Source organism: Rousettus aegyptiacus, unplaced genomic scaffold, assembly GCF_014176215.1.
Source record: "Rousettus aegyptiacus isolate mRouAeg1 unplaced genomic scaffold, mRouAeg1.p scaffold_m13_p_10, whole genome shotgun sequence".
Taxonomy (NCBI): Eukaryota; Metazoa; Chordata; class Mammalia; order Chiroptera; family Pteropodidae; genus Rousettus; species Rousettus aegyptiacus.
Window position 1 is genome coordinate 44,520,203 of NW_023416285.1, and position 21,662 is coordinate 44,541,864.

General features: G+C 39.5%; 1 protein-coding gene across 4 annotated transcripts in view; it reads left to right on the plus strand.

The window, feature by feature from the left end:
* The first annotated feature begins 10,676 nt into the window (after positions 1-10,676).
* Positions 10,677-21,662, plus strand: part of TMEM150C (transmembrane protein 150C) — a 68,666-nt gene continuing 57,680 nt past the window's right edge. The window contains exon 1 of one of the 4 annotated variants that reach the window (XM_016156249.2): positions 10,677-10,965. The gene's annotated coding sequence lies outside the window, so the exon portion shown is untranslated. Of the gene's footprint in view, positions 10,966-11,089; positions 11,198-21,662 lie in introns of those variants that run through there. The other 3 variants (XM_016156251.2, XM_016156252.2, XM_016156250.2) reach the window with 3 other exon arrangements.

Consider the following 21,662-nt stretch of genomic DNA (forward strand, 5'->3'; position numbering starts at 1 on the left):
TTTTAAAAATAAATTAAAAATAAAAATAAATAAATAAATTGTGATATATCCTGTGAACGAAAAAGGGGCCATATACTAAATCTGACGAGCTCAAGGAAGGCCAGCATGGCAGTCCTTACAAACTTAGAGACCAAAAGTAACTACATAGGATGGTCTGAACATAAAAATTCCTAACTAAAAGTGGGTCATGGCTGTTAGTTAACATCCTAGGCCTGTAGCTGCCTTGACATAGGTCAATCTTTACCTTAAGTGAACCTGTCTATTATATTTTTGCATCTAAGATAACTACCTTTAAAATGTCAGAGTAATCTTTTCCAGACCCATCAGAGCACAACCACCCACCAGAGCACGAGATCACACAACCATTCATTGTTATCTTGTACCCGCATACCATCTCTATGTGCTGTAAATATTAATTATTAACTATCCTGTATCCACCAATGTAAAAAGAAGTATGTGTCTCTCCATTTTACTTTCTGTGCAATCTCAGCGATTTCTCCGCTTTGCTTTCTCCTGCTCCCTTAATCTACCATCAATGGATTTAATGTAATCCTCCCTATATCTCATTGTATTCTAATGTATAAAATAAGCTGCAAAACTGCCATTCTCTAGAGCATTTTCTCAGTCTGTTGAGGTTTTGCTTCCCAGCAATTGTCATCAATTTGGCTCAAATAAACTCATAAAAATTCTATTGCATGGATTGGAAGACCAAATATTAATATACTTCTTTAGTTGACAATCCAAATTATGAAATATTTAGTAATTTTAATAATATTTTATAAGCTGTTAAAAGTGTCTTAACTCATTTTTTTGAGTCCAGTATTACTCTGATACCAAAACCAGACAAAGACATCACAAGAAAGCTACAGACCAATCTTTCTTGTGAATACAGCTAAAAATGTTCAACGGCATCCTAACGAACTGAATCCAGCAACATATTCAAAAGATTATACACCATGACCATGTGAGATTTATTCCAGGAATGCAAGGTTGATTTGGCACCCCCGAATCAATTAACATATCATATTAATAAAATAAAAGATAAAACTGATGTGATTATTTCAATAGAGAAGAAAGATTTGACAAAATTCAACACCCCTCCATGACAAAAGCACTTAACAAACTAGGAACAGAAGAAAACCTCAATCTGATAAAGGCCATCTACAAAAATCCAACAGCTAATATCATATTCAATGATGAAAGACTGAACTCTTTCCCCTTAACATCAAGAGCAAGATAAGGTTGTCTCGCCACTTCTATTCGACACTGTACTGTAGGTTCCAGCCAGGCTATTTAGGCAATAAAAAGAAATAAATAAAAGTCATTCGTATTGGAAAGGAAGATGTGAAAAATATCTCGATTTGCAGATGACATAATCTTATATATAGAAAATACTAAGGATCCACAAAAACAAAAACAAAAAATCTCCAAATGTTAGCACTAATATATAAATTTAGCAAGGTTGCAGGTAACGAGATTAATATACAAATCAATTGTGTTTCTATACATTAGCAGTGATATTGTGATTTATAATAAGAAATATATATATATAATTGGTCTTCATCCACTATTCCTGGAACACAGATTCTAAAATCATTGGAATTTCCCAAGTTTTAAGAGTGATAGAGATGTATTTGTTACAAGTCCCTTTCAACTACACCTTAGTTTTGTTAATGAGATGACTTTTGGAAAGCCCTTAAGGATGAGAGCCGACTACCAGGGGAACCAACCAAGTGACTTTAGGGTTGGAACTTTCAGTCCTATCTCCTTGACCTCTGGAGAGGAAAAAGGGGCTGGAGGTTGACTCAATCACCAATGGCCAATGATATAATCAATCATGCCTGTGAAGGAACATCCCAAAAGGATAGGATTTCAAGAGCTTCCAGGCTGGTGATCAGATGAAGGTGCTGGTAGAGTAGGGTGCCTGGAGAGGGTGCGGAAGCTCCACGCCCCTCCTCACCTCGCTCTGTGCATCTCTTCCATCTGACCATTCCTGAGTTATAACCTTTAATAATAAACTGATAATCTAGTAAGTAAATTCTCTTCCCGAGGTCTGAGAGCTGCTCTAGCAAATTAAATCTGAGAAGAGAATTGTTGGAACCTCCAAGCTACAGCTAGAAGCACAGGTAACAACTTGGGCTTGTGAGTGAAAATGAGGGTCTGGGGCAGTTTTACAAGATTAAACCCTTAACCTGTGGGATCTGATGCTAGGTCCAGGTATATTAACCTGTCAGAATTGAGTTAAATTGTAGGATACCCCGCTGGTGTCAGAGACTTGTCTGATTGTGCAAAACCCACACATCTGGTGTCTCAAGCAAAGTAGTGTTATAGCAGGGTATTGAAAGCAGAGGACACACACAGATGGATTGTGCTTTTCCTTTACATTTTGGTGTCAGTGATGGAATTTGCTGGACTGGCCCTGGCTCACAGAAACACGTGGTATGGTAACAGAAAGGATGAAAGGGGAAGAGAAAATAAAATTAAGAAAACAATCCATTTAAAATAGCATCAAAAGAATATAATATTTAGGAATAAAGAAAAGAAATGTAAAACTTATACTCTGTTGAAAGAAATTAAAGAAGACTTAGATAAATGAAAATATAAGTGGGAAAACATCCAATGGTCATGGGTTGGAAGACCAAATATTATTAATACGGCAATCATTCCCCAGATTGCTCTATAGATTCAATGCAATGTCTATTATTATAGCAGCTAGCTTCTTTACAGAAATTGACGAGCTGATCCAAAATTTCTATAGAAATAGAAGGGACTCAGAATATCCAAAACCATTCTGAAAAAGAACAAAGTTAGAAGGTTCACACATCCTGATTTCAAAATTTACTACAGTAATCAAGAAAGTGTTGTACTGGCATAAGGGTAGACATATAGATTAATGGGATGGAACTGAAAGTCCAGAAATAAATCCTCACATTTACAGTCAATCAATTTTCACCAAGGATGCCAAGACAATTCAATGGGGGAAAGAACAGTCTTTTCAACAAATGATTCTGGGATGCCTAGATACCTACAATCAAAAGAATGAAGTTGGATCTTTTTTCACACTATACATAAAAAGTAACTCAAAATGGATTAAAGACCTACATATAAGAGCTGAAACTATAAAACTCTTGGGAAAAAAAAATATAGGAGCAAATCTTGTGGGCTTAGGTAGGCAGTCTTTTATGTAACACTAAAAGCACAAGCAACAAAAGAAAAAATTAGATAATTTGGACTTCATTAAAATTTACAACTTTTGTGCTTCAGAGGATACCTTCGTGAAAAAAAAAAAGTGAAAAGATAACCAATGGAATGGAGGAAAATATTTGCAAATTATGTATCTGCTAAGGGACCTGTATCTAGGACAGGGATCTCCAACCCCCGGGCCACTGACCAGTACCAGTTCATGGCCTGTTAGGAACCGAGTTACACCGCAGGAGGTGAGCAGCTGGTGGACAACCAAGCTTCATCTATATTTGCAGCCACTCCCCAGTGCTAGCTAGCATCACCTCCTCAGCTCCACCTCAGATCATCAGGCATTAGATTCTCATAGGAGCACTGGTGCCAAAAAGATTGGGGAGGGCTGATCTAGAACATATAAATAACCCTTAAGACTCAATAGTTAAAAGACAAAGAGCCCGATTTAGAAACAGGCAAAGATTTCGCTTCTCAGACTTTTGGCTAAAATCAAGTATCTGTTCTTATCAGTTTAATAAAAACAGGCAAAGGAGATGAATAGACATTTCTCCTAAGAAGATATTCAAAGAGCTAATGAGCACATGAAAAGTTGTTTAACATCATTAGCCATCAGAGAAATGCAAATCAAAACCATAAGATAATACTTCACTTCACTCACTAAGATAGCTATAATTTAAAAAGCAATTAAAAAAAAAGCCTAGAAAATAACAAATGTTGACGAGGATGTAGAAAAGTTAGAGCCCTCACATATTACTGGTGGTAATGTAAAATGGTACAGTCACTTTACAAACAGTCTGGAAGTTCCTCAAAAGATTAAATATAGAGTTACCATAATCAAAAAAAAAAAAATCAATCCTAGGTATATATCCTAGAGAAATAAAAAATATATATATTCACACAAAAACTTGTACACAAATATTTATAGTAGCTATTTTTTTTATCATAGCAGAAATGTGGTAACAATCCAAATGTCTATCAACAGATGAATGGATAAATAAAATGTGATATATTCATTCAATGGAATATTATTTAGGCAAAAAAAAAAAAGGAATTAAGTACTGATACATGCTATGACATGGAAAACATGCTAAGTGAAAGAATCCAGGCAAAAAAGACCATATATTGTATAATTCCATTTATATGAAATATCCAAAATGAACAAACCAAAGGAGACAGAAAGCAGGTCAGTGTTTGCAAAGGCCTGGGAGAGGTCTTGGGGAAAGCAGGAATGACTGTTAATTGGGTATGACATTTTTTTGTGACATTATGAAAATGTTCTACAATTGATTATGGTGATAATCACATAATTGTGGCTATACTAAAAATCATTGAATACTGTAAATGGATGCATTATATGGCGTATAAATTATATTTCAATAAAGTCGTGAAATAGAGCTATGATTTTTTTTAAAAAAGTGAGTTAGCTTTATATCTATTGACTTGGAGAGATGTCTATGATATATTTTGAAGTGAGAATAGAGATTTTAAAGTAATATATGTACTACGACTCCATTTTGATGTTAAAAATGTGAATATATGTTTGTGTGAGCATAAAAAATTTTCCAAAAGATATATACCTGACTGTTAACATTGGGAGATAGGAAGGAAGGGGTTAGAGCCAGCGAGAAACTACTAACTTTTTCTTTATACATAGTTTGATATATTTTTTTTTTACTTTTTAATTGTGCATATAGGACCATGTATCTTAAATAATAATAATAATTTAAAAAGGAAGAGAAAATTATTTTAAAAAGACTGGGCAATAAAGGGAATTAGAGTAGGAAAGAGACTGAAGGCAGAGAAAAGGAAACGAGATAATCAGGTTTGCTGTAGAAGAGGGCTTGCCCTAAAGCAGTAAAAATGAAAAGGAGACAGACTCCTAAGACAAAGTAAAAGTAGGAGCAAGAAATAAAACTTAGTTACTAAGTGAAGATGAGATCACTTGAAGAGAAAAAAAGCTGTTGCTAATCCAAGATTTCAGGCTCATCTACAAAAAGACATTCTTAGAATTTGGCTTTGAATTGGGCATACTGGCTGGTTCATCAGATAAAGACTGCTGATGGATGAGTGGGTCTGGGGAGTCATCTGGAAAGAGATAACATTACACAGAGGGAGAGACCAGGGGTAGGATATTGAGGACCACATTCTTGTGAAGGAATGTAAGAGGAAGCAGTCAGAGAGGAAAAAGGAAATTCAGGAGATTATGATGACATCCCAGGAAGAGAAGGACCAGAAAGTTTCGAGGAGAACAGGAAGGTGGAGTAAAAGTCCATAATGCAGTCGGTGGAACTCGGTGCCTGGAAGGTGATTCCTTGTGGATCTGCAAGGGAATATTTTTGACAGAGTAGGTATGGAATCTGATTGCCGGGGCCCGAAGGTAAACCAAAGACCAGAATAAAGAAGGTTAGTGAATGAAAAATATGTTTTTGAGAAATTTCTCAACGAAAGGAAGGGAAGTAATGAAACAGAAGCTATAAAAGATGTTTTCAGGATGAAGGAAATGTGCCCATGTTAATAGGCTAAGGGGAAGAGCCACTTGAGAGGTAAGGATTAGATATTCTGAGAAAGAGTCTTGGGAGAGGACAGAAGAATGAAGCATAATAACTGGTAGAGTTAAGAGGTTGAAAAATAAAGTGAAGATCCTCAACCGCTAAGAGTGACATTGGAAAGGGAGAGAGAGGAGAGAGAGAGAGAGAGAGAGAGAGAGAGAGAGAGAGAGAGAGAGAGAGAGAAAGAGAGAGAGAGAGAATGAATTACAGAAGATAAAAAGATATTTAGATATTTTTGGTGGAGAGAATTTAAGCCTCCATCCAGGAGTGATATTTAAAATACTTAACAACCAGTGCAAAGCGGGGACCAGGTGAAGGCAGGACAGCTGAAGGGCGGCTGAAGGGCAGACAGCAGAGTGCGGCAACAAAACTATAGGGCTGAAGCAACGTCTCGTAGCTAGAACTTTAAAAGACTGAAAAAGAGTAATCTGAATTCCTCAAAAACAGTCATTTGTGACAAAAAGAAAATTATACTATATTCATCTTTAGCTCTCCTTTTTAAAAGGTATTTTTAAAATTAAATAAATAATGAATACCTTCCATAAGCCTAATGCATGTTGGCAAGGGTCCAAAGAGGAGGGGACTAAAATCAAATCTGTTCGCACTCTTTCATCCTACTGTCTTGCAGCAAACAACATTCTTGTAGTTCAAATAGGAACAATGGGGTTCCAGTGAGTGTCAGAACACGGAATCTGGTGTTTATTTGAGGTTCTCCCTCTGAGCACCAGTCACGGACCTCTTTGCAACTCTGCTCTCCCCACTAGAGGAGGAGAGTGAGCTCATCATGCCTAGCACTCAAGAGAATACAGGAAAGTGCTTAGGGATTCCCAGATCACAATTGCCAAGTGCATGATATGGAAACTGTCACCAAGGTGATCATATCAACCTCAGCCACATGTTTGCCAGCAAAGGAAGGCACCCCTGTACTTGGCATTTCACATGTTGGAAATATTTCTTCCTCATCACTCCAAAGCCTCATCAGTGCAGTACTCTAGCACCAGATATGCTGTGATGCGTGCTGGCCCAGCGGAGCAGACTCTGAAAGATTAAGAGGTCATCAATCTAGAACATGTTATATGTGGCTGTAGCTTTTGCAAAACAGAATTTACTGACTGAGTGAGGACTTCTATCTAATCTCAGCCCTTTAGAGATGAGGAAACCATGGCAACCAGCTATTTAATAGAAGTTTAAGCCAACGTTTAGATTCATTTGGGTTTTTAATCTAGTATCCTTGCTTCTGACTTTATTACTGGAAAACTTATGTTATAATTTATATACATATGAAAGGGGGTTCTTGATACATATCACTTATTTGTAAATCGGATAAGGTGCCAGAATGAGACATCTTCAGAGGTTGTAAGGTATAAAATGGAATGCATTATATTTTAATGTATAGCTGATACATTGACCAAGTAGGACTCACAGTACAATCAGAAAACAGCTTTATTCTCTTATCTCATGTCTGTTCAAACCTGCTTTGTGGGGCTGTTTTCTGCTGCTCAGATGAATTAATGCATAGGCCCTATGACTTTCTGGGTCACTCTCAAATAATAAAAGGCCTTGGTTACTTTTAGTCAAAAATGTAGTCTTGTATCAGTAGTAATACAGTCTTACATCAGGCATTAATATGTGTGGAATAATGCAATAATTAAGTACTCCGTACTTCAGTGGCAAAGGGGAGTAATGGTGGGCTTCCTCTGCATTTCTCCCTGGTTGGTGTTTTTCTCCTTCTTCCACACTCACTGGGTTGCCCTAGTCCTCTAGGATTAAAGTGGGAAAGAAAGAGAGGCAGACAGGCTCTGGGGAGCTCTAGCTGCATTCTTCCTCTGGCCATGGAGGACATTTCCAGCGGACACTTCCTCTCATGTGTACTTTTATGGGTTCGTCAGAACAGTCCTCACCACCAGCACCCTGCTAGGGAATCTCTCACCACCCATTTCCTTGGCACAGGCAAGTTCATTTGCCTCTGACTGGTTGCCTTGGCTTTTCCCCACTGGGGGCCTTGGGCATCTGAATGAAACCTCTGGCTTCTTCCTGCTGAGGTCTCTTTGCCTTTCTAAGCCGTCCTCCTGGGTAGGATCAAAATCAAACCCACACCGTCTCACGCTCTCAAACTTGTCTTCCGTGGGAGTAAATTACTTTCCCACCATAATTCCTACCCTGTATTCAGGCTACTTTTGCCAACCCTGGCCCTTTAGATTTCTCAAGCATGAGGCAGACACCAGTCCATGGTGTTCCCAAACTGCAGGGGACATCCTGAGCTCTCTGAGAAGTCTGCCTGAAGTCCTTCTCATCAAGACTTAAGGTGAGAGAAAAGCCCTCTTTGCCATTCCCTCCTCCTTTGGGGGCGGGGGAAAGGTGCAGAGGAGGGACCTCTTAGAACACCTACAAGTCCTCTAGAGAAACCATTCTCTAATCCACAGCAGTCTCCTCAGCCTCCACTTCAACTCTCTTATACCTTCAAGGTAAGTGAAAAGTTTAGAGAACACTCTTTTGTAAGTCCTTTATGGTGGCCATGCACCTTGCTCGGAATATAAGAATGGTGGACAACTATTAAATAGAGCCTCTGATGAAATGGAAATAAAATAATAGCTCACATTTAATAACCTGTTACTCAATGTATTTTTGTTCTCTTTCCAATTACATCTATAAGGTTTTCTTTAATAAGTAAAAATCAAATGTCATTTCACAGAACTTTGTATGGTTTTGTTGTTTATCAGAGAAGACTTGAATTGTTGGTGGTTGGAGAAGGTTAGGCGACTACTTCTTATACAGAGATTTTTATTGTAATGAGATTCATCACAATTTGACCGGTGGCAGGGACTCCCAGAATCCTAAAAGGGTTATTTGAGTGGTGCTTCTCAAGTCTGTTTTTCCAACTGAATAAAGTGATTTGAATCATAAACAACAACAAATTAGCTGCCTAGGAGAAAGAAAACAAGCATGAATATAGAATTTCTTTGTAATTCTAAATGGTCTAGTTGTTTTGGTTAGGTAACAAGTTCACATATCAGAAAACCTATTGCCCCTACTCAGATGGATGGACGCCTGTGCTATTCACCAGACTCAGGTCAGCACAGTTGGTAGGGCAACATGGTTGTCAAAATCCTAGTGCCTCGTTGGGCTCCTGTGGAATGATTATATCCCTATATAGTGTATTGGTTTCCCTCCTACCCCAGAAAATTTATGCCTAGCATCTATCTCCAGGCCTTAAACTCTGTTTGTTCAATAGTTGGCCCTTTCCTCAAAGGCTGAAGCATTTTGAAACACTATCAACAGATCATTTAAGAATATAGGATGACTCTTTATATACACTTTTAAAAAAGACAACCAGAGCTGGGATAGTATTTCAATTTTACACCCAAACATGATTTAAACTAGCTAAGGTCATATCGAATACATGATGAACAAATTTTAATGGGTGAAATACTAAGACCTATAAAAAGAAAAACTAAAGCACAGTTGAATTTATGATTTTTTTGTCTTAAGTTCTCTTGAAACTTCACCAGAACTCTCATGACATTAACAGAATCTCTTTAGAGCAACCAACTGTCCTTCATTTTAATATAATATTTTAGCTGTCACTATCACTGTCAGGAATGTGATTTAGTTCAGTCTTTGGGTTTATTTGGATAGACATTTTGGAGGTGAAAGTGGCAGCGATTTAGTGCTGCTGACAAATGGCACTGAGCTTGCTATCCTCACAAATTCAGCTTGGCTTCTTAAGCCAAAGTGAGCCTAGCTCTAAGTGAAAATGAAAATGTTCAAATAAATTAAACATCTTGCAAGGATTCTCAGCCCTTCCATAGAGAAAAGGAGAAGTAAGGGCATTTTACAGATCAGGGAATCTTTTCCCCACAGAGGCTGTGTCTTAGTCATGGGCATGTCAGAATCACCTGTAGCTCTTGGTAAAAAATACCCAGGTACTGGCCCCACCTCTCCCCTCACCCCCTACTCTAAGTTCTGACTCAGGGTTCTGGGGTAGAACCAGGCACTTGTATTCTTTTAAAGCCCTCACTGGTGATTTTGATGTGCAGACAGTTGAGAGGGACCACTAATTGTTTGGATGGATCCAGAAGTTTTAAAAGAACGGATTGAAGGAAGGCCCAGCTGGAGGGCTTCTTCAGTCAGTGCATAGAGAAATTAATGGCATAGAAGAGATGGGGAGTGGTGTGGGTGGGAGGGTGTCACATCAGAGCTGTGTTCATTCATGCACAGGCCTTAAGCAATTCTTAACTTAGAGAAAATCGCAGATCACTTTGAGTCTGATGGAAGCTATAGTTACTCTTCTCAGAAAAATACACATGGGCTAACCCTCACAAAATTTAGGGGATTCTAGATCAGAGTTAAGTTTTCATTTTTTTTTTTTTAACTGGATAGATAACAGTCCCTTTGTTAAGGTAAGGACAATAGAAGAGGTCAGATTCCTAGTCTCAAAAAGGTCACAGTCTAGTAACCAGGAAAAAAACAGTAACAACAAATTAATATTATACATAAGTGACAATAATCACAAGAGTTATCAGGGAAAGGAGAGTTCCGGAACCTTAAACTGGAGAAATTGAAACGTGTGCTTTGAGAGGCAACAGATTAATAGAGACAGGTACGGAGGCCCCCCCCCAAACCCAGCCCCACCCCCCAAGAATAAAGGTCAGCCTAAGACAGGTTGATAAAGGAGGACCCCCTAAGGCTATGTTTGGAATAGAAGTTAGTGGCGAGCGTGTGATAAAAATGGCCCCTATCCAGTCGCTGCTAGAGGTCATTGACAGGGTGCCACTGGTAGGTTGGGGTCTGGGGTGAGGGAAACCATTAAAATGCTGATGAATACAGTTTTGTAACAGACCCTTAGGAGACGTTGGGTGGAAGAAAACAAGCCGGCGCTGGGAGGGCGGCCTTGGAGTCCGCTATTTATTGCCAGGGTCAGAAGTTGGCCTTGTGTTTGTTCTTTACGGTGAAAGAAAACCGCGGGAGACTGCCGAGTGGCGGAGAACTGCATTCAGCCAATGGGCATGAAAATGAATTTTAGCTGTTATGTGCAAAAATCCTAGGTGTACGGACAGAAGGGAGCCAGCCAGAAGGTTACAACAGGTCAGGAATAAATAACCACCAGGCGGAGGATCCGATTCCGTCCTTCCTTTTGCGGGGTGAGGAGCGCCAGGCAATCGCATCCACAAAGGCTTTGGAAAGAAGCGGTTCGACCGTCCACACTCGGCTCCAGCCCCAGGTAACTATGCGGGGCCCCGAGGGGCGGGAGAAGCCGAGGCCCGGGCAGAGCAGCGCTCGCTGGGCGGCCTCGCAGCGGGGACCCCAGAATAAGTCGGGGGCGGGCCGCGGCGCGGCGGGCAGGCAGATCCCACCCCTTCCTGAAAGAAGCGCCCTCTTCGCGGAGACCGCTGCCGCCTTCGCCGCAGGTCACCGCCCCGCAAGGCGACCGCGGCCCCGCCGCACCGGAGCAGGTAGGCGCAGCGCCGGCGGCGCCCCCGCCTCCGCCCGGGCCCGCCGCGCAGCCAGGGGGCGTCGGGCCGGGCTCCGCGCCCCGCCCGGCGGCGGAGAGCGAGGCGGCGCGCGCCGCAGCGGGGCTCGGCGGGGGCTTCCCGGCCGCGGGCCCCTGCTCGGCTCCGGCCGCTGCTCGGCTCCGGCTCCTTCCCCTGAGCGCTCCGGGCGCTGGGCAGCCCGCCCCGAGCGCGGCGCGGGTGCGAGGCAGCGTCCTGAGTCCCTGCCCGCGCCCCGCGGCTCCCGGAGCGCCGAGGCGGCCGCCCCAGTGCCCGCCGCCGCCGCCGCCGCCGCAGTGCTGGCCGCCGAGCCCCTGCGCCGCCCGCCGGCTGCCGGGCCGGTCCCGTCCTTTGACAGGTGTCCCCACCCGCCTGCCTAGCTGGACACCTCGGGCCTTTTGTTGTCGGGTGGACTCTGGTCGGAAGCGACCCCAAGTTTGGCCTCCTAGTGTCACTGCCATTCGCCGTTCACTTTTCCGTTAGTCGAGTCAGGTTGGCTGGGGGAGCTGGGGATGGGGAAGGAGGCACCAACTTGCCTCGCCGTCTGCGCTGCCCTCCACTCTAAATGCACAGTCTTGCTTTCCTTTCCAGAGCGCACACTGGGGAGGAAATGGGATTTTCTTTTTATTTGGGGAGGTGGCGGTGGTGGGTTACCGAGGCTGTTTTTGGTCATACGTTACGATAAAAAAGTGATTAGCTTGGGTTATGGAAAGAGCTCCTGTTTGGTGATTTTCTCCTCCTTAAATAAATCGAGAATGAGAGGGTTTTCCCGTTTTAAATTCATATTCCTTTTCTCTCGGCTCATCCCTCACCTCCACTGCACTTTTTTATATTCCAAACACTTCACTGATTTCCTTTCTCTTCCTTCCTTCCTTCCTTCCTTCCTTCCTTCCTTCCTTCCTTCCTTCCTTCCTTCCTTCCCTCCCTCCCTCCCTCCCTCCCTCCCTCCTTCCTTCCTTCCTTCCTTCCTTCCTTCCTTCCTTCCTTCCTTCCTTCCTTTTATTCCTTTGTCAGGTTTGTTCTGTCTTTCACAGTTGAGCCAGGATCGTAACTATCAATGTAAGAACACAGCCTAGTTAGGATGGAAACCCCTCTCCTTGAATGGACACATTCCCACTTCCTACATTAGAGGTCCTGTTAGAAAACCAAATAGACTAATGATGTATATTGAAAAAACACACACAGCTCTTGGATGTATTACAATAACAAAGCCTAAACGATAATGTTAGTTTCTGCTTCTTCATTTCTCTGCTTGAATCAAAGACAGATTTTTAATAATGCTGGGTTGTAATGCCATTCTGGGCTGCAGTTCATCAAAATGATAGGTGAATGTGGATGTATAAACTCCATGGTAGCAGTTAATAAGTTGACCTACTTAAAGTTTTCAAAGAAAAATTGTTAGGCTCGTATATGTGATGTTTACAGATCAAAGAATCTAACAGTCTCAGCTCTCATGCATTAAATCCCAAACTTTTTCTTCTACATGTCCTAGAGATACCATGTTTCCAAGATTGGCTATAGCTGTCATATCTTAATGAACTAGAAATGTGAGTTTAATCTTCAAGGCATAAACTTAGGAATTTTAATAGCATATCCTTTATTTATGCATTATTCAATAAATGTTTTGCAAGCTCCCCAATTTGGAAGCTCAGAAACTGGACAAAAGATGAAGAAGTTTTGCTAACAATAATAACTAGATGGCAGATGTTTTGACATTGAGCAAAGTACTTGGAAAATGCAATCTGTTTGGATTATTTAAATGAACATTAAAGTGTCTTTATGACAATAGCTTAATTCACGTATTTCACATCAATAACCTTTTACAGGTTTCCTTGCAGAGATTTGCTCTGTGTAATAATTTTTTTTTTTTGCATGAACACAATAATGCCTTTTGTTTAGGCTTTGTTATAGAACTACCACAATCATGGTTACAACTACCTTGCAGGGTTTTTTGTTTGTTTGCTTGCTTGCTTTGCTCACTTTACCTGCTTTGTGATCACTTTGCTTTACACTCTTGTCTGTCCTCCCGCTTTGTTTCCCTTGCAGCCTAGACACACCACTAGAGAACAGTGTCCAGATTAGCTGGGCACCTGGATTCATGATAGAGGGAAAGCTAGCTGGCTTTGGCAATCCTAATCACTTCGTTTCACTATAATCTGGCCACAAGGGATTAGTTCAGTAACCAATTAAGCAAGACAGACACAGACAAGATAATGTATTCCCTCTTAGTCTTCCCCTTCAGAAGGATCTGTAATGCTCAGAATTCACACTACAGTGGTGATTAGGTTCTGTGACACTCGAATGAGATATGTCCGGAAGTCCTCAAAATGTGATGCAAAGACCAGGTGTTACTGAATCTAAGTTCATGAAAAGGCTAGGGACAGACCCAGGCGTATAAGAGATATTTTCCTTATCCTAATGATAACAACAGAATTGGGTCCCTACTTTAATCATAAACTTTTATTCCTGGAGCTGATGGTACCATGTATCTTTATGTTTTTTGATAAAGTGCTCTAAGCACTTTCAAACTAGCTCATAAGTTAGTGCAACTTTAACAAGTTATTGTGATCACCAAATATCATTTCCTGGTATATTTGGATTTTGAAAGACAGCTTGTCGCAGTAGAAAGTCAATGCAAAGAGATTTTAGACAGGCCAGATGGAAGGATATTTTGAGATAATAATGGAATCTTTGGCACTAGCCTTTAAATTCAACCCCACAATATTCTAAGTCAAGCCAGCTCTACTGAGTAGGATTTGGAACTCTTTTACCAAATGAGAAATAAACAGTTTTTACTTTAGCACTTGTAAATGGCCTTTTTCTAGATCAGTGCTGTCCAATAAAACTTTCTGCAGTGATGGAAATGTTCTATAAGCTGCCCAATGTGATAGCCAAGAACCACATGGGGCTATTGAGAACTTGAAAAGTATCTAGTGCAAGTGAGGAACTGAATTTTCATTTTTATTTAATTTTAATTAATTTAAATGGCCACATGGGGCTAGTGGCTACCATACTGGACAGTGCAGTTCTAAATTTTCTCCACCCATTTCCTGCAGAGGTAATGCTTGATGGCAATATTTCTTTAGTTAGAAGAAAGTAGAAATTGGTGGTGATAGAACCAGGAATGAAGATCTGACCCTAATGCTGTTCTTATAAAAAACAAAACAAAAAAACCAAAAAACTTCATTTACTCTGAAGAAGGTGCTTTATGCTGAAGTCCAACTCTAAAAATAAAGTTTCCCTTTTTTGAATTCCATATATCTGCTAGCCACAAAAACAAGCATCACCTAGAGTTGTTTAGATGCTTGGCCCCATGTGTTTCTGTTCTTGAACTTGCTTGAATTCACTCTCTTGCACATTATAGCATCATTTATTCTTAGAGTCAGTTTCTGCACTTTTTAATTTTATGAAGGGAGGGAGAGAGAGAAGTAGAAATCATTGTAATGCACAACCATTTACTCCCTCCTCTCCTGTCACTGTGAGTGCCCCTGCTCCAAGGAGTGGCTAAAACCTCTGCCTCCTCTGGGCCCTTCTTGTCTGGTTTCTTTCCCTTGGGCTTCAAACCCAGATCCTCTCATTCAGCCTAGACCCTGTGGATGAGCAAGTCCACTTAAAAAATAACCTACCATTACTTTTGATAAAATCATTAATAGGGGATTTTCTTTAGCATGTACCAAGTTGTTTCAGTTTTTAAACTAATTTGTTTTGGTTAAATCCATTATTTTGACCATTGAGAAGGACACAGTTTTAATTAGGCTTTTTCACAAGATACTGACTCTCATATTTCATGTGACTGTCCCTCATTCAGCCTAAGTATGTCGGATACCTCTCCTTAGGCTAGAGCTAAGGTCTCGGGGTTTGGGGTGGGGGGTCTTCCTTCTTTGGGAGGGACTCTCCCTCAATCAGTTATTTAGAAATCTGTCAAATGCATTTGTGCATACTAAAATATAAATTAAATTCACCTCCAAATTGTCTCTGCACTAAAGGTGTTAACACCCTAGGAGAACATTTCCCAAATTAGTATCCATCCCACAAGGGGATGGGGATACTTGAATAAATTTAGGAAATGCTCCCACACAATTCTTTTGTATGTGTATGTGGAGATTTACAATGTACGATACATGGTAGAATGAGATACATATACTTCTTTTACTTTTTTATTAATTTTTCTAAAATTTTTTATATAACATAGTATTTTTCAAACTATGTGTCTTGGATATGAAATCAATTTAACAGGTTAGGATCAACTTTTTTTTTTTAATGAAATGGGATATATAGTAGAATAGGGATTATCACTGTGCATCCCTCTTGGTAAAGGTTGCTAGTATTTGATGAAACTCCTAGTTCTCCCATGTGTAGCAAGTACAAGGCCACAAGGTAGTAGAGAATGGTAGTTAAGAGCGCTACAGAAATAGAACCCCTGTGTTCAAATCCTGACTCAACGCTGCCGAGTCTGTTTATAGTGAGCCCTATATAAGCATGGTCATTTTTTGTATTATTATTATAAAATGTGTGTTTGTATACTGGATCATGATGTAAAATACTGCCTCTGAAGCTAGGCTTGGGACCCAACATGGCAAACACTGATCCGAGACATGTAATAGTTAATAACAACATGTAGCATTATTAAGTACTTACAGAGGACCCCATGCTTTACATGTATTATCTTGTTTGTTTTTCACAGCAGTCCTTTGATGTAGGGATAGGCACTGCCATGATCATGGCCATAGTACCTACATCCCAGTAAGTCATAGAGCGGAATCTGAACTCCCGCAGTCTGCTGACAGAGCCTGTGAGTTCAACTATCTCCCCTCCCGTATTGCAATGTGATAGCGATACATAGATGGACATCTGCAGACCTGTAAGACTCAAACATTGCACAGCATGGCACAAGTACAGAAATGAGGTGATGATAGTTGTTTTCTGTGTGAGATGAGGCTTTATGAATGAGAGAGATGTCTTGCGTATTTAGGCTGGAAGAGACCTCACTGCTGCCAGCCTGTGGCCTCTGAAGGTTAATGCCCTTAGATAGGCAGCCTGATGCCCAGAGAAAACCCTAATATCCCAGACTATCAACAAATTGTGTCTCTAGAGCTCAGTCTCTCCCTCCTAACCACTACTAATGTCTGCATACTGGTTTGTAGCAAATAGTGACAAATGGTCTAAACAGATGTCCATCCTCTAAATCCTCCACTTTTTTTTTTTTACTACATTCTAAATTTTTTTTTCCAAAATTACTGCTTGCCTCTAAGTGCTTCACGAGATTATATATATGTATGTATGTATATATAATGAAATATATATATACACACACACACATATATATTTGACAATATAATTATATTAGTTTCAGATGTACAACATAATTATTCAATATTTGTATATGTTGTAAAATGATCACCACAATAAGTCCAGTTAACATCCATCACCACATAGTTACAAATTTTTTTCTTGAGTTGAGAACTTTTAAGATTTATTCTCTTAACAACTTTAGTAATACAATACAGTATTACTAACTATAGTCACCATGCATACATAATATCCCTAAGACTTTTATTTTATAATGGGAAACTTATACCTTTTAATTTAAATTTTAAGAAGTGGAAAGCACTGTTGTTTTTAAGAATTGATATAAAAGGAAATGTCTTTGAATTCAGGCTAGAAATCCTTTTTTTTTTTTTTTTCCTTCAGTGCAATCTAGAAAGTAAAACTAATTTCATTTTGGAAGTGGAAGTAGATTTCAGTTTTCCTTAAAGGTCAAACTAAATATAAACCATCACTTGCCCATAGTTTTTGTGAGATAGAATAGAAGAGGCAACAGCTTGTCATCTTGTTTACTTTTCTTCTTTAAAAAGTACAGAGGCTGTGTCTACCATACTAAAAATCCTTAAGATATTCAGATTTTATTCTAGGCTGCAGAATTGTCATCTCAGAGGACAGTGATATAGACTATCTGTGGACTACAAAGGAGTGACAATGTCTTTGAAAAAACATTGAAAATCATGTAATACTTTTAGGCAAATGTAGACAAAGCTTAAGAAGTAATTGTGATTAACTATGGCAGTAGAGGAAACTAGCCTGTAGTTTAAATGGTATAATTTAACTCTGAAGCAATTATAATGAATAAAATAATGGTTTTCAACTAAATATAAACATAAATGTCTCCAAAAATAGCATAGCCTTACTACACATCAGACATTTTATTTATTAACAAAGTAGACTTCCTGGTATTTTTTAACACTTACGATGACTTAGCTGCCAGAAAAATATTTTAAATGGTAATAATTGGGTTTTAAAGCATAAATAAAAACCGTACATAGCTAAAAGGGTGTTATATTTTTTAACTGGGCTGCTTAATAACATAGCCTTTCAAATTATTTTTTATTTTGTTGCTTCATGAGTGAAATGGTATTAATTAAGAAATGTTAATACCATTGAAAAGCATTCCAAATAAAAATGTAATTTTTACTGAACTTGGCGTGTTTAAATTAGACTTAGAATTTTTTAAAGTAATTGTCCTGAAATTTCTGAATTCTTCTTTTCACTAAAACTTAAAGTATATTTACATAGAAACACTAGTAACTAAAATATGCCTACATGTAATAGCAGGAATATTAACTTACAGTGACAGATTTTCTTCCATGCAGTGTTTTGTTCCCACACAGCGTAGACTTCAAAAATATGCCATTTTTAAATTTTTCCAGTCTTTTCAATGACAGCTTGGTGTTCACAAGAACCGTATTATCTCCTTGTAATTTTAGCAGCTAATAGAATTTTTCTTGAGAAAGCTGATTGCCTTTCCCATGACATTTTGATTGGTGTTTTTCCATTTTAATTTGAGCTTGCATGTGGAATAAAAATTGATTTATATGAGAAGGAATGGGTTACCATTTGTATACAAAAGTTTTTATTTTTATTTTTTATACATATGGGTATAAAAGTAAAGAAAATTTTTCCATTAACCGATTTGGTAAAAGGCTACTGTTGTAATCAAATAGTGGCATATTGTGCTTTTTTAAGATCAAGCCATTGAACCCAGTGAATGTTCACTTACCATAAATTTGACAATTCAGAAATTGTGTTTATATTAGCCATAGGGCAATATTTGTGAAACCCCTAGCATAGTCCCTGGCCAGAGTAACTTTTTTTTTTTCACTGTTACTCTTTCCTTATTCATCACACAGGATTTAGCTCATTTTATCACGGGAAATTAAAGATAAGAATAAGGGCTCCACTCTTGAACATCTAAGGGCTAGAAAAAGCCTTTGAAAGTCACATCATTTATTTCTTAGAGTCTTGGCATGACCACAGTCATCACAGAAAGATGTTGTGAAGACTGCATTCTACTTTTAGCCTATGAATATTTTACATTAGTTCTTGGCATTTCGTTTATCTAGACTGACTTAATAAGACTCTGAAGTTGAACCTAGGTTCCCCTCATTTTCATACATCTCCTGGTTTGCTTGCTTTGCAGTATATTTACCTTGTCTCTCCAATTAAATCGTCGTTTCTTTGTGTGTAGAAATTATATTATGTAATTTTTTTTTGTATTTCGCCGGATTATCTGAGGACAGGGGTTGGCAAACTATTTTGTAAATGAAGTTTTATTGGAGCACAGCTGTGCCCATTGGTACCCATTCCCTGTGACTGCTTCTGCACTACCACCACAAAGTTGAGTAGTTGAAACAGAGCCCAACTGGCTGGTAAGGCTGAAAATCTCTGCTATCTGTCCCTTTATAGGAAAAGTTTGTTGACCTCTGTTCCTATGACACTCTTCTTTTAGGGTCCTTGAAAAAAATGTGGAAAAAAAATGGCCTGTTGCAAATTATGTCTAGCTAATTGCTTTCTATAGGGACAGATTTCACATCTGAATGACAAAATGAATGATAAATGTCTTCTTCCTGTTGCACTGTCTGTTGGTTGGGAAAGAAAGTGTCATCAGTATAGGCTTAGGTGTCATATAGATCTGGGTCACTAATTGTGTAACCTTGAATATATTAGTTAATGCTTTTTAAGGTATTGCTTCCTCATATACAAAACGAGGATAAGTATGATGCCTACTAATTAGGAGAAAGTTCTCCATGCGTTCCATGCATTTTGACAGACCTTGCAAAGAGAGGCACTAATTGCCCTTTTGTTCTGGATTGTCTTTTCAAGGATGTTTGTAGTGAACGGCCTTGAATGATAGAGACAGTATTGCCCTCAGAAGTAAAGGGCAAGCGTGCTTATATCCAGTATAATAGATTTGAGTTTCCCCAGGTCAGAGTTCCTTTTCAGTTAGGCTACTCACTGCATGTGCAGGTGTTACGTAGTCCTCTTTGTGATACCTTGTGGGTATGGGAGCTGGGGGACTGGTGCAAGAACATGCTGATATGAATATGCTATTGCTATTGCTGTGAGTAATAAAATCTTTTGTCTCTGACCCAGGAGTCTTGTGTCTTCTGCCAGCATTCAGGAAACTATGGCGGGCTAACTCGTGCAAATAGCATAAAATCTCAGACCTTTCACAGTTCTAGGATACCTATCCTATACACTTATTATGAGACTTGGATAAGTAATAAATACAAAGTATTTAACACAGTGCCTGGCATATAGTAAGTACCCAATAAGTGCTGACTATTAATTATTATCTAGCTGGTTATTAACTCTGCAGTGTGAAGTTAAGTCCCAGTTTTGTGTGGACAACTGATTTTTCAAACTGATTTTTCACCAGGGCTTTGAATGCAATTAAGTAGGTTTATTTTTTTTAATGAAACAAAATAATAGAATAATAAAGAAAATATCCAAGTACAAAATATATAGTCAGCTTAAATTTTGATTTGTAAAACTTTTAGTTTCAGTTATATGCATGTACATCTGTATACTATTCAGAAAAAAATTGTGCATGGGAGTACAGAATTCCTTTCTTATTCTCCTTCATGCAGAGGGGTATAATGGGCCATTCTCACTCATCTAGGTGTGACTGCTAAGAAAAAATGACCAGAGAATCAGTTTGTTTACTTTCTGCATACCATGTAGCTCATTTTGCCCATGATTAGCCGAAAACGAATATAACCACTCCAGATTATTTTCTGAAGAAAGATTATTTTTTATAAGCACTATTCAATAGAACTTTCTGTGGTAATGAAAATGTTCTATTTCTGCACTATCCACTACAGTGGCCACTAGCTATTGAGCATTTGAATGCACAATTTAGGAACTGAATTTTTAATTAAAAAAAATTTTAATTTGGATTAATTTAAATTAAAATAGCCATGTTTGGCTATTGGACAGTGCAGATTTACATTGAACACAAAGGTGCGATTTCCTCCAGTACAATTATAGTTTGGCTTCTGGTAATACCCTAAGGTGTAGCATCCTTCCACTGAGTTGTTCAAACAACCGTTGACTCTTGCCCATGGTCGGCTTGGGCAGACATTGGGGTAAAGAAGTGCTTGACGAGTTACTACCTTGGACAGTGCCACAAGCCAGGAGAAAATGGCAAGAGGCCAAGGGACAGAGGTTCTCAACCCTGGCTGTGCAATAGAATCTGAAGAGCTATAAAAGTGTAAGCTGCACCCCAGACCACAATAATCAGACACTTTTTAAAAGCTCTCCAGGTGTTCTGCCACACTCTGTAGGCTGCGCAGCATCACAGGTGGACAAGGCCTCCCATGTCCTCTGATGCTCCATCATGGCATCACAGGCAAGCCTGCAGGCAGATAGGCAGGGGAGTGGGCGTGTGAAAGACAGTGAGCCCCTACTGTATCTTAAACAGAAGGTCTCCAGCTTATCATAGGTTGTCAGGAGCCGAGCTGTTTTCCCACCTGTTTGCCTTGGCAACAGGGTCCGCCTTGCTCAGTGGGGCCAAATGTAAATTTCTGTGTGGTAGATTTAAGCTTCAAAGAAGTGAAAATATTGGCTCTTATTGACCAACTCACATGTCCAATGATTTCCATTTATATCTTCGGCAAACATTCATGGAGTTCCTACTGTGTGTTTGAGATATGCTGTTCTTGCTCAGTCTAGTGGAGGAGACTGACATGTAAACAGTTATCACAAAGCCAAGTAAGCATAATAATAGAGGGAAGAATCCGAGGGTGCCATGAGAGCACCCAAGAGGAGGCAGCTGTCCTAGATAGAGGGAGAGACATCAGGGGGACTTCCCAGCAATGGTGACACCCAAGCTGAGTTTCGTAGGATCGGAAGGAGAAGTCCCATGAAGAAGGAGAAATGGAAAAAACAAAAGGTACCACGCGGGAGGAGGCCCTGGCCAACATATCCTTATCCTAGCTGGCCTTCGTTATTTATTCATTCACTCATGCATTCATTCCACAGGTGTAATTTATTGAGGCATTACTATATGCAGACATGATCTAGGTGCTGGTGATAGAGCAGTGGACGAAACAGTGTTTTTGTCCTCGGGGAGCTTTATATTCTAGTGGGGAAG